This window comes from Carcharhinus amblyrhynchos, chromosome 15 (assembly GCF_965287045.1).
Source record: "Carcharhinus amblyrhynchos chromosome 15, sCarAmb.v2.hapA, whole genome shotgun sequence".
Taxonomy (NCBI): domain Eukaryota; kingdom Metazoa; phylum Chordata; class Chondrichthyes; order Carcharhiniformes; family Carcharhinidae; genus Carcharhinus; species Carcharhinus amblyrhynchos.
In genome coordinates, this window is record NC_137338.1 from 58,720,102 (window position 1) to 58,732,507 (window position 12,406).

General features: G+C 42.8%; 2 long non-coding RNA genes across 2 annotated transcripts; one reads left to right on the forward strand and one right to left on the reverse strand.

The window, feature by feature from the left end:
- Nucleotides 1-982: 982 nt before the first annotated feature.
- LOC145352992 (uncharacterized) lies at nt 983-10,186 on the reverse strand. Its single transcript, XR_013888632.1, has 3 exons — nt 9,837-10,186; nt 3,539-3,627; nt 983-1,114 (listed from the first exon to the last, which is right to left on the reverse strand). It is a non-coding gene; the product is annotated as an uncharacterized LOC145352992 (long non-coding RNA).
- Nucleotides 10,187-10,269: 83 nt separating this feature from the next.
- LOC145352991 (uncharacterized) lies at nt 10,270-12,007 on the forward strand. The gene is made up of 3 exons (XR_013888631.1): nt 10,270-10,394; nt 10,938-11,083; nt 11,536-12,007. It is a non-coding gene; the product is annotated as an uncharacterized LOC145352991 (long non-coding RNA).
- Nucleotides 12,008-12,406: the final 399 nt, after the last annotated feature.

Below are 12,406 nucleotides of genomic sequence, written 5' to 3' on the forward strand. Positions count from 1 at the left end.
CTTTTGTATTCTATACCTCTGCCAATGAAGGAGAGCATTCTACATACCTTCTTTACAAGCCTATCTACTGTACTGCTATCTTTAGGGACCTGTGCACTTGCACACCAAAGTCTGTCACCTCTTAGTACATTCCCATTTATTGTGTGTTCCTTTTTTCTGGTTGACTTCCCTAAATGCCTAAATTACCTCACATTTTTCAGAATTAAACACCATCTGCCACTTTCCTGTCCACTCCACCAACCTATCTATCTCATTACAGCTATTCTCTGCACTTTGCACAACACAACCAATTTTTATGTTGACTGCAAAATTCCCAATTGTGCTCCCACATCTAGTCCATATAATTAATATATAAAGAAAACAGCAGAGATCGCAACGCCAAGCTGTTCATTTGCAGGAGCAGCGATTGACCACTATCCTTTGTTTCCTGTTACTAAGCCAACTTTGGATCCAATTTGCCACATTAGCCTGTATCCCATGGTTTTTTGACCAGTCTGCCATGTGGGACATTGTCAAGTGCCTTGCTAAAATCCAGCTACAGCTTAATCTACGCCTTGATATACATATGTGAATAGTTACACATTGTTATCTCATTTAATTGTACATCACACAATGGTGTGTACATAGTTTCCTATTGCGTACACTGTTACGTCTCATGCCACCAGGTGACCCAACCAAACAGGGAAGATGTAGACTGAGTGGTCACATGAGAACAGGATGACGCAACTAAAAAGAGGTCACATGGCGGGAGTGTGGGAGTTATCCTGGGGAGCGCGAGCAGAGCACAAATGCTGAATAAACTACCTTGTTGAAAGTTCTTGTCGTCGGTGATTCAGGGAACCCACAACATCTACACAGAAGATGACTCAGCAGTCTCCCACTTCTGGAATAATGTTTGATGATTGAAAAACAACTGCCAACATTTTAATCACTAAAATGGAATTCACAGTATAACAGGCTGATCTTTAAAAGTTTACCTGCTTCGTTGGCCAGGCTTCACACAGGGTTCATTTATACTGGAACTGATTCCCATCCTTCTTTAATAAAAGCACATTACTGAGGATGCTGGAAATCCAAATTGAAAACAGAAGGTGTTGGAAAATTCAGCAGGTCTCTGTAGAGAGAAACGGAGTTAACGTTTCGTGCCCAATGACTCTACTTCAGAATTCATCCTTCTTGGTTTAAGAACATAAGAACATAAGAATGATTTCCCCTTGCCATTACCTGGAGATGAGGCAGATTTTGAGCTGTAAGGAAATCTCTAAGAGGTTGATTATTCAATATTGTTAGTACCTGCTCCCTACTTTTTTTTTAATTAATTTGTTGGTCATGGGCGTTACTGGCTAGTCAGCATTTACTGCCCGTCCCTATCTGCCCTTGTTCAGAGGGCGGTTGAGAGTTAACCACGTTGCTGTAGCTCTGGCAGATTTTCTTCCCTAAAGGACATTAGTGAACCAGATGGGATTTTCCAACATTCAACAATGATTTTGTAGTCATCAGTAGATTTTTAATTCCAGATATTTTTCATTGCTTTCGCATTCCGCCATCTGCTGTGGCAGGGTTCAAACCCAGGTCCCGAGAACATTAGCTGAGTTTCTGGATTAGTAATGCCACTAGCCCATCGCCTATGATCAGTGTGCCCTCCAATGTAACTCGAGTAATTGATGGGCCCCAATGCAACCAGCTACAATGACACATTCTGCAGACCTGTGCCCGTTCTCAGTGGGTCTCTCCTCAAATATGACTGGAATGCCAAATGCACTGGCTAAACAGACTCACTCATAATTAGTGCTGAAGGGAAGGCAATGTCAATGAGTGGAATTGTTCCAGAATTGAACTAAGTTTGGTAGCTGTGGTAAAAAAGGGTGTTTCCACACTTAGTCTCCACTTCCTGGCATGGCCCACCTCATTAGTAATGTATTCATGGTAAACAAGCTGGATCACTGGTAGGTAGGCTCAGATTTGGCCCCCACACCAGTTCCCTCAGCATGTCCTCGCTATGGGTGTGAAATTAAAAGTGTACCAGAGCACAGCCTGCTTCATGTGCACTAACCGGGACCGTTCTAGGCAACAGATGGCCCCAAAAGCAAAGATAATGACAGCCCCTAATGTTAATGATGCCTATCTGGGGTGCCCATCAGATGGAGTGGAAGATTGCTGTGACGTTCCCCACCCTAGCTCTGGCACAGGAGGTTCACCAGAGTCACCAACCCAGCCTGGAAGGCTGTGGAAGTGGTGCTCAGTTATAAACCGCAAGGATATTCACTGCAGCAGGGTGCAGCTAGAAAGGGGAGGAGACCTGAGCATCTGGAATATGAAGAAGTAAGTACATTCACTTAGACAATGCTCTGGATTGGAAAGATCGAACCATTTGACCAGAAATTGATAACTGGTGGCAGTATATTGACAATCTACTTAACTTCTTTATAGTAAATTGACAGCTGAAGAAAAGCAAAAGGTTATTTGGTCCACAGTCTTGTGACCCACAGACTTACAGTCACCAGACACTCCAGGCACAAAGGGTGGAACTTTCCCATTCCACCCACCAGAACTTATTTAATGGGCCATAATTGGATAAAACAAATAAAGCTAAACTGGCTGGAAATATTAAAACTGCAGGTTAGAGTTTTTCAGGAGCTGCTAGATAAATATTATGAGGTCTTATATTATACTGTAAATGGCACCGCAGGTGGCCAAGGTGATTAAGGAGACATATGGCATGCTTGCCTTCACCAGTTGGGGCATTGAGTAGAAGAGTTGGGAAATCATGTTGCAGCTATATAAAACTTTGATTAGGCTGCATTTGGAGTATTGCATGCTGTTCTGGTCATCACACTATCAGAAGAACATGGAAGCTTTGGAGAAAGTGCAATGAAAGTTTACTAGGATGTTGCCTGGTCTTGAGGGTGTTGACTATGAGGAGAGATTAAACAATGAGAATAAACTAGGATTGCTTTCACTAGAAAGACAGAGACTGAGGGGAGACCTGATTGAGGTCTATAAAACTCATAGACAGGTTGGATAGTCAGAGGCATTTTCCCAATGCTTAAGTGTCAATTTCAAGGGGGCACAAGTTCAAGGTGAGAGAGGAAAAGTTTAAGGGAGATGTGTGAGGGAAGCTTTTATGCAGAGGGTGGTGGGTGCCTGGAACATGCTGCCTGAGGAGCTGGTGGAAGCAGGTACATTAGCAACATTTAAGAAGCATCTGGATTGGTACATGAATAGGGAGGGAATAGAAGGATACAGTCTGAGTAAGGGCAAAAGGATTTTTTTGCAGTTTAGTTAAGACATCATGATTGGCATGGACTTGTAGGGCCAAAGGGCTTGTTCCTGCGTTGTACTTGATTTTGCTCATTTTGTCTTCCAAAACAGTTTAGGATGCAAAGAGCTGAAATCTACCTGAATCCAGATGCAATGCCTGAATTTTTCTGAGCCCATCTGGTGTCCTATGCTCTTCACCAAAAGGCGACAGTGGAGAGGTGAATTCTGGAGTAAGGAGGTAGCAGTGTGGTCATGCGGTCCTTTAAGGAGGCATTACCTGAGGCCATGTGATTGGGCCAGACCCATTGAATTGTCAATGTGGGAAACTGAGCCAGTCAAGAGGATGAGGAACATCACGCAGTGAGCCTGGGAGGAAAATTGTAGTCACATAGTTACTTCAGTCGGACCTTTTGGTGTATATATAATTATCTATTGTTGGCAACAAAGCCATTGTTTATCTAAGCCAACTGTGTTGCTCTCAATCTATTACACTTCCCTTCCCCGCCTCGGTTCACATTCCCCTCTCCCCTACCCCAACCAGCCATCCCCCCAATACCTCACAGTTCACATTCCCCTCTCCCCACCCTCATCGGTTTTTCCACACATGTTCTGGGTTGGCGTGTTTTCTTGCTGATGGGTGGGTAAATCAGGCTTGGGGGGATAGGGGGGGACAATTTTGCTTGGTACTTCCCTTGTATCCCATTAACAGGATGCAAGTCAGGTTCACGCTGTCTTCTAATGGGATTCACAATCCGATATGATGGATATCATCAGATCATCCTCCTGCACTTTCACACTGGCGTGAAGCCAATTTTTTGGCCTTCCAACCACATTGTTCCCCCACCCACCCAGAACCACCCTGTCTACCAATGCCCCCAATATCAACAGGACCGGAAAATTCCTGCTAATATTTTTTGCCTGCTGCAATTATTACCACAGAGTTTAGTTCTGAATCACTGAAATTCTCTAAGACCAGACAGGAGTTGCACTGGATCCTAGTTCCACTTTGGAAATTCCCCAGTGTCACTTTATGGGCACTAACAGCATCTCACTGCCTGCAACTCTGGCATCAATGTCATTCTTCCTAGCACTCCTGGTGTTTATTGTTAAACATGAAGTAAAGTCACTACTCTGTGGCATATATACATAAGTCACAATTTTCTGTTTATTTAAATAGTTTATCCAAATACATTACAATTTATCCAAATACATTATGGCAATCCAAATACATTACACAAATACATTATAATTTCAGCAGCCCATTTTATCAGCCTCTTCAAAATAGGTGCTACTGCAACATGATTTAGAATTAGGTATTAACAGGCTGGCACCAGCACACCATGTCCTGCGCACTTCAATATTTCATAATGAACTGATCTCAGACGCGATCACCTCATTCATTCACAAGTATATAAATCACATACTATTTAATCAGCCATCCATTGTTTTCACCTGCTCTCATGACTCAAGATCAGCATCAGTTATTAAGTTTTCATTGAATTTGCATAGTTAGCCTAAGCAAACATCAGGAATTTAACAATGATCCAGCCTAACCCCACCTGGTTTAGGATTGATTAAACGTTGGTAACCCAACGGTAAAACACAATTTAACAATCAAATCATCAATTAAAGTGCTTGAAACTGCCATATAATTGAAAATTTTCCATGATTCAGCAGTTATCAGCAATCATAAAGACAGTGAACTCAGATTGAAGCAGGGAAATCTTGGAACCCCACAGTGCAGAAGTAAGTCATTCAGTCCACTGCGTCTGCACCAACCACAATTTCACCCAAGCTCTAACCCCATACATTTACCCTAGCTAGTACCCCTGACACTAAGGGGCAATTTAGCATGGCCAATCCATCGAACCCACACGTCTTTGGGCTGCAGGAAGAAACCGGAGTACCCGTAGGAAACCTCCGCAGACATGGCGAAAATGTGCAAACTCCACACAATGACCCAAGCCAGGAATTGAACCTAGGTCCCTGGCTGTGATGCAGCAGTCTTAACCACTGTTCCACCGTGCCAACCCTTTTTGTGATCTTTTGTGACTCATGATGTTCCAGTTTGGTATCCTTAACCCCATATGTGTTATTAATGTGAGATGATTTCAATGTCTGCATGACTGACTTTGTAACCATATTTGTCATTGTTGGAAGTTTTGTTGTGTTTGACGGCCAAATGTCATATGAATGTCTCAATATGATTCTGTTGCCTGACCCATTTTTGTTATTGTGGAAGACTTAGGTTCATAACAGAGTCAAAGAGACCACATGTCAAGTTAAATAATAACTTGTTGCTCTGACTTGGCATTTATCTCAAATTGTTGATGTACACATCTTTGCATTTTTAATTTAAGATTTATTGAACAATGAGACAAGACCATGAGACATAAAAACAGGAGTAGGCTATTCGGCCCAATGAATCATGACTGATCTTTGATGATCATTACTTTCCTGCCTTATCCCCATAACCCTTGAATCTTCTACTGATTAAAAATCTGTTTATCTCAGCCTTGAACATGCTTAACAACGCAACCCCTTACAGCCCTCTGAAGTAACGAATTCCATAGATTCACTACCTTATGGTGGCACAGTGATTAGCACTGCTGCCTCACAGCACCAGGGACTCGGGTTTGATTCCCGACTTGAGTCACTGTGCGGAATCTGCTCAATCCCCCTGTTTCTGTGTGGGTTTCCTCCGCGTGCTCCAGTTTCCTCTCACAGTCCGAAAGATATGCTGATCAAGTAGATTGGACATGCTAAATTCTCCCTTAGTGTACTCGAACAAACACTGGAGTGTGGCAACTAGGGGTTTTCACAGTAACTTCATTGCAGTGTCAATGTAAGCCTACTTGTGCCGGGACAAATAAACTTCAAACATTTCAGAGAAGAAATTTCTCCTCATCTCTGTCTTAAATGGGCGACCCCTTACTCTGAGACTCTGCCCTCTGGTCCTACACTCTCCCACAAAGAGAAACAATTTCTCACCGTCTACTCAGTCAAGCCCCCTGAGAATCCTATATGTTTCAATAAGGTCACCTCTCATTCTTAATGAATATAGACCCAACCCTTGCAATCACTCCAAAGAAGAAAATCCCTCCATAGCCGGGATCAACCTAGTGAATCATTCTCTGGAGTGCCTCCAATGCTAATATATCTTTCGGGGATTGGTTTAGCTCAGTTGGCTGAACAGCTAGCCAGTACTACACAGTGACAGCCAACAGCATGGGTTTAATTCCTGTACTGGCTGAGGGTGTTATGAAGGCCCCACTTTCTCAACTTTGACTGAGGTATGGTGACCCTCAGGTTAAATCACTACCAGTTAGTTTTTCTCTTCAATAGGGAGAGTAGTCTATGATCATCTGGGACTATGGCGACTTTAGCTTCTTCAACTCTAAGCCCATAAACGCAAATAAACCAATCAATAATGCACACACAGTTGACATCAACTTCCAAACTAAAACCTCTAGCACCTCAAAGGAGAAGTGAAGCAGATGCATGGGAATACCACCACCTGGGAGTTCCCCTCCAAGCCACACACATCTTCCTGAATTGTAAATATATCACCGTTTGATTTGATTTGATTTACTATTGTCACATGTATCAGTATACAGTAAAAAGTATTGTTTCTTGCATGCTATACAGACAAAGCACATTGTTCATAGAGTACGTAGGGGAAAAGGAAAGGAGAGGTGCAGAATATAGTGTTACAGTCATCTGTAGGACAGAGAAAGATCAATTTAATATAAGGAAGGTGCATTTAAAAGTCTGATGGCAGCAGAGGAGAAGTTGTTTTTAAGTTGGCTGGTATGTGATATCAGATTTTTGTTTCTTTCTCCCGGTGGAACAGAGTATGTCTAGGGTATGTAGGACCCTTGATTATGTTGGCTGCTTTTCCAAGGCAGTGGAAAATGTAGACTGAGTCAATGGATGAGAGGCTGGTTTGTGTGATGGACTGGGCTACATTCACAACCCTTTGTAGTTTCTCACAGTCTTGGTCAGAGCAGGAGCCATGCCAAGCTATGATACAAAAGACAGTATGTGGATGACCCATACAGACTCCTACCAACTATGGCAAGATCTGCAAGATGAAGGCATATCGAATCACCAACACCAATCTACCTCTCCCCGATGACCTCAATGCATTCTATGCTCGTTTTGAGCAAGAGTTCATGAGAGCACGCCTTCTGCCCTGGAAGCCTTGGCTGAACCTATATCCAAGGTCACCATCGAGAGACATTATATCAGCCTTCTCAAAAGTCAACCCATGGAAAGTGATTAGGGGATTATGGGGTACTCAGGTGAGCGCTCAGATGCTGCGTGGACCAACTGGCAAGGGTATTCACAGACATCTTTGGCCTTTCCTCACATTGATCTGAGGTCTCTATTTGCTTCAAGAGTACGGCCATCATCCCGGTACCAAAGAAAAACCAGGCAGTGTGCCTTAATGACTATCGCACAATGGCTCTGACATCCATTATTATGACATGCTTTGAAAGGTTAGTCATGGCACAGATCAATTCCAGCTTCCCAGACTGCCTGGATCCATTACATTTCACCTATCACCACAACAGGTCCACAATAGATAACATTTCCCTGGTCCTACACTCAAACCTGGAATATATGGACAACAGATACACCTAGTTTTTGTTATTAACTACAGCTTAACCTTCAACACCATTATCCCTACAAAACTCATCTCCAAACTGCATGGCCTGGGCCTTGGCTCATCCCTCTGCCACTGGATCCTGAATTTCCTAACCCACAGACCACAATCAGTAAGGATAGGCAGCAACACTTCCTTCACGATTATCCTCAACAGCGTTACCCCACAAGGCTGTGTCTTCAGCCCCTTATTATACTCCTTGCAAACTATGATTGTGTGGCCAAATTTCCCTCCAACTTGATTTTCAAGTTTGCTGACGGCACCACCATAATGGGTCAGATCTCAAACATTGACAAGATGGCATACGGGAAAGACATAGAGAATCTGATGAACTGGTGCAACAACAATAATCTCTCCCTTAAAGGAAATAATCATTGACTTCAGGAAGCATAGTGGAAGACATGACCCTGTCTACGTCAATGGGGGTGAAGTAGAAATGGTCGAGAATTTTAGGTTTCAAGGTGTCCAGAGCACCAACCACCTGTTCTGGTCCCTCCACAATTAAGTTATAATTAAGAAAGCCCACTAACGCCTCTACTTACTCAGCAGGCTGAGGAGATGCAGTGTGTCCACTATGACTCTCACCAACTTTTACAGATGCACCATAGAAAGCATCCTTTCAGGTTGTATCATAAATTTGTATGGCTCTTGCTCTGTCCAAGACTGCAAGAAACTACAAAAGGTCACGAGCGAAGCCCAGTCAATCACGCAAACCAGCCTCCTATCCACTGACTCTGCTTACACTTCCCACTGTCTTGGAAAAGCAGCCAGCATAATTAAGGACCCCAGGCACCCTGGACATTCTCCCTTCCACTTTCTTCTGTCGGGTAAAAGATACAAAAGTCTAAGGTCATGTACCAACCGACTCAAGAACAGTTTCATTAGGCTTTCAAATAGACTTACCTTATATTAAGCTGATTATTCTCTGCACACTAGCTATGAATGTAACACTACATTCTGCACCCTCTCCTTTTCTTCTCTATGAACGGTACACCCTTTCTGTATAGCACACAAGAAATAATACTTTTCACTGTATATTAATACATGTGACAATAAATAAAATGAAATCAAATATATCTGGAAAGAAGGCTTTCTAAGGTGCATCACCACCCATTCACTGTTGCTGAACCAAAATCATGGACCTCCCTTCCTAATAGCACTATAAGTATACTTACACTGCATGGACTCAGGACTACCATCTCAAAGACAATTAGGGATGGGCAATAAATGCTGGCATAGCCAGTGACGTCTATAGCCCAGGAATGAATTTTAAAAATCTGGAATTTGAGGGCTGAAATTCCAGGACAGGTGGGAACACAGCATGATTTGGGCAGAGTGAGGTAGTGAGGGAGCTCAAGCACAGAAAGGACGTAACTGCTTTGTGGAACTGAAGAAATCTCTACTAAAAGGTTACTGCCAAATTTTGAGGGGAGAGAGGACTTAACTAAAGTTTAAGAGTGCTTGGCAAGAGGCCTATTGTTTTCTTGGATATGAGATGCCATATTTTACCCTGAAAATGACTCAATCAATGCTTTTGAACTTTAGGAAGGTTGGATGTGATCTGTGTGGGTGATCGTTTGTCTGCCTCCTGTCCACCACTATACCAATCCCAAATGACCCAAGAGTAGGAGCACAGTATCCAGTGTAATCATAGAATCTCTACGGAGCAGGAGGCCATTTGGCCCAATGGGTCTGCAAGGACTCTGACTCAGCATCCCATCCAGCCCCATCTCCATAGCCTCACATATTTGCCTCGCTAATCACCTTATCCTATACATCTTGGAACAGTAAGGGACATCTTAGCATGGTCAATCCACCTAACCTGCACATTTTTGGACTGCTTGATACTTGGATACCATAGGGGTTGGATTAATGAATCATTAATAACATAACTAATAACACTTACGTTTCCTTTATCTTGGTATGTTTTGTTTATCGCTTACATCCCTCAATAAAGTACTTGTGTTAAATCGCTTTTCATTTGGGTTTTTGATACTTGGCCAACCCACACTGTCACCTGAAAGGCACAATTAAAGAGAGTGAGAAAATGAGTTATTGTTTCAGATAATGAAAACGGAACTAGATCCTTCAGCACGCAGAAGGGTGACTGGAGCTGGGGCGACAATGTCAGGCTGGTCTCGCTTGAGGTCGCTATTGGTAAAAGCTCTAGATCGCGATGTTGTGAGATGATGGAGAGAGTGTTCACAATGCAAATCGTGCTGCGAGAGGTATCTCACAATCCCCTCCCACTGAGCCTAATACGACCCGTTCACTGGCTCCCATTGAGAGGAGAATGGAGGCAGCAAGAAACAGGAGGGACAAAGGCAATGGGTGTAAGGCAACTGGTGACGTGCTGCAATTTGCATAAACCCCAATATAACAGCTCAGTCCTAAGACGCGCTCTTCAGTCTTGGGGTGAACTTCGCTTGTGTTGAGAAGTTTCTTTGGAAAGAGTAGACGAGCGGTGAGAAGTTATTAACAATTTCAAGTAGTTTTTGTAGTGCGAATGCAGAAGCAGGATGCGAGTGCCGTTTGATTTTTTTTCCTCTCTTTTAGTACTTTTATTGCTGAAGGAAGGAATGTTTTGTGAGCAAAATATATTCGGGGCGCTGGTCTGCTCATAAAATAGAAGATTCCTCGGGGGGGGGTAAGAGGAGGGAACGTTTATGGAGTATTAATGTGGGGAGAGAGAGAGGAAATATATGCAATGAGCAATGTCTTGGGGACTAATGTATATAGAGATTAAGATTTTAAATTGATGGGTTTTGATGGGGTCTGGGAGTTGCTGTTGAGCCTCTGGAACAGTAGGCGCGCAGCGATTGCCCCGTAAATGTGAATGAAGACTTGCGTATACTTAACTCTCAGCACACACGAGAGAGAGGGAGAAGTCATTGTACTTTCTTTATATGTACATTTCAATGGTTGGGGGTGGCTGCTGCTCTCGCCCCCTATTGCTGCGAATTGAACGTGAAGGTGTACACGAAGTAACGCTTGTATTCTGGTGCAGATAAGTCGGAGCTTTGACAATGGCTGACCAGGAACCCAAACAGCCAGTAATCGCGGGAGAGTTGCAGGCGCAGATCGCTTCATTCCAAAAGGGGAATCTCAAGGAAACAACGGTTCAAGAGAAGAACCCATTGCCGGACGCAGCAAGTAGGTGCAATGCAACCATTCTTAGTGTGTATGAGGCGGGGTGTGGCCTTCAGAGCAAGCAGCGTATGCATAGTGGAGAGGTGTCTTTGATTGTACTGGTGTTCCTTACTGCACAAAGAACAAAAACCAGGAATATATTTCAGTATAAAGAAGAAAATAAAGTATGTTTATCAATAGAATGTGATTTTTTTTTTCATCGCGTTTGCAATTGATTAGCTTTAGGGAAAGAGAGGGCTTACGAGTTTTGTCATCGACATTAATTTTGCATTTTTTTTGGGAATGGGTTTTAAAACATTTCTAATCGGATTCCAAAGTTTTTTTTACACTATGGCAGCATATCTTTTTAATCACAATCTTTCCTCCTATGCTCAAGTGTTCTTTAGAGTAGGAAGAAAAAAGGGTCCATTTGGATACTTTGAGCTGCATTTTAACTAATGCCCTCTCTCTTCCAGCAATTGAAGCAGAAAAGAAAGCGGCACAAGAAGAGGCAGCGGCAGCTAAATGAGTAATTTTTCCCTCCGATTTGCACTGTACATTCCACAAGCATTGCCTTCTAGCTATGTATCTCTAAAAAAAAACTTGGATATTGAGTGAATTGGCTGGCTCCTACCCAGTCAGTCTCCTTCCTCCCTTCCGCCCCCACCCCATCCATTTTTCTTCCACATGCCCCTCCCTTTTGTTTGAGAGAAAAGAAACTACTGACGGTTTGGCTGGCTTTGTACTTCTGGTGGCACTAAAGAGCTTGCGTGTCAAGAGGAGCCCAGGAAAGACTGCAGGAACCTTAATCACCAAATGCCTGTGAATGGGAGTGAATATGCCAAGGACCGGTGTTAAATCAACTATGTAGAGTGCCATTTTGTTAGATCTCTTGGCATGCACCGTAACTGTTTTTTGATATGCAAATAAAACATTTAAAATCTAAAATGACTTTGTTTTTATTAATGGAAGTGGGTTTTTCAGACTCCTCCAGATGGAGGAAGCTGGTGTGTAATGTCAGCTATTGGCCTGGTGCTTAACATGCATACAAAAATAAAATACTGGAAATCATTTTGCAGGGGGTGAGATTGTTATCCAATTTTTGAGTCTTATCAGACTTGTTGAATTGAAATTATGCAGCAAAAACTTCTTTTGGAGCACTTTTTTTGTCAATCCACCCAGAGTGAAAATTATGGGTCATCTAAGCAATCCATTTTTGAATAACTACTTCAACACCATCAAGACTAAATACTCAACTAGTTTAAATAATTGACATTCTCATGGTTGAATAATGAAAATTCTTAATAGTGGTACTGTCCTTTTTTCTAAAAAAAAGGACAGTACCTC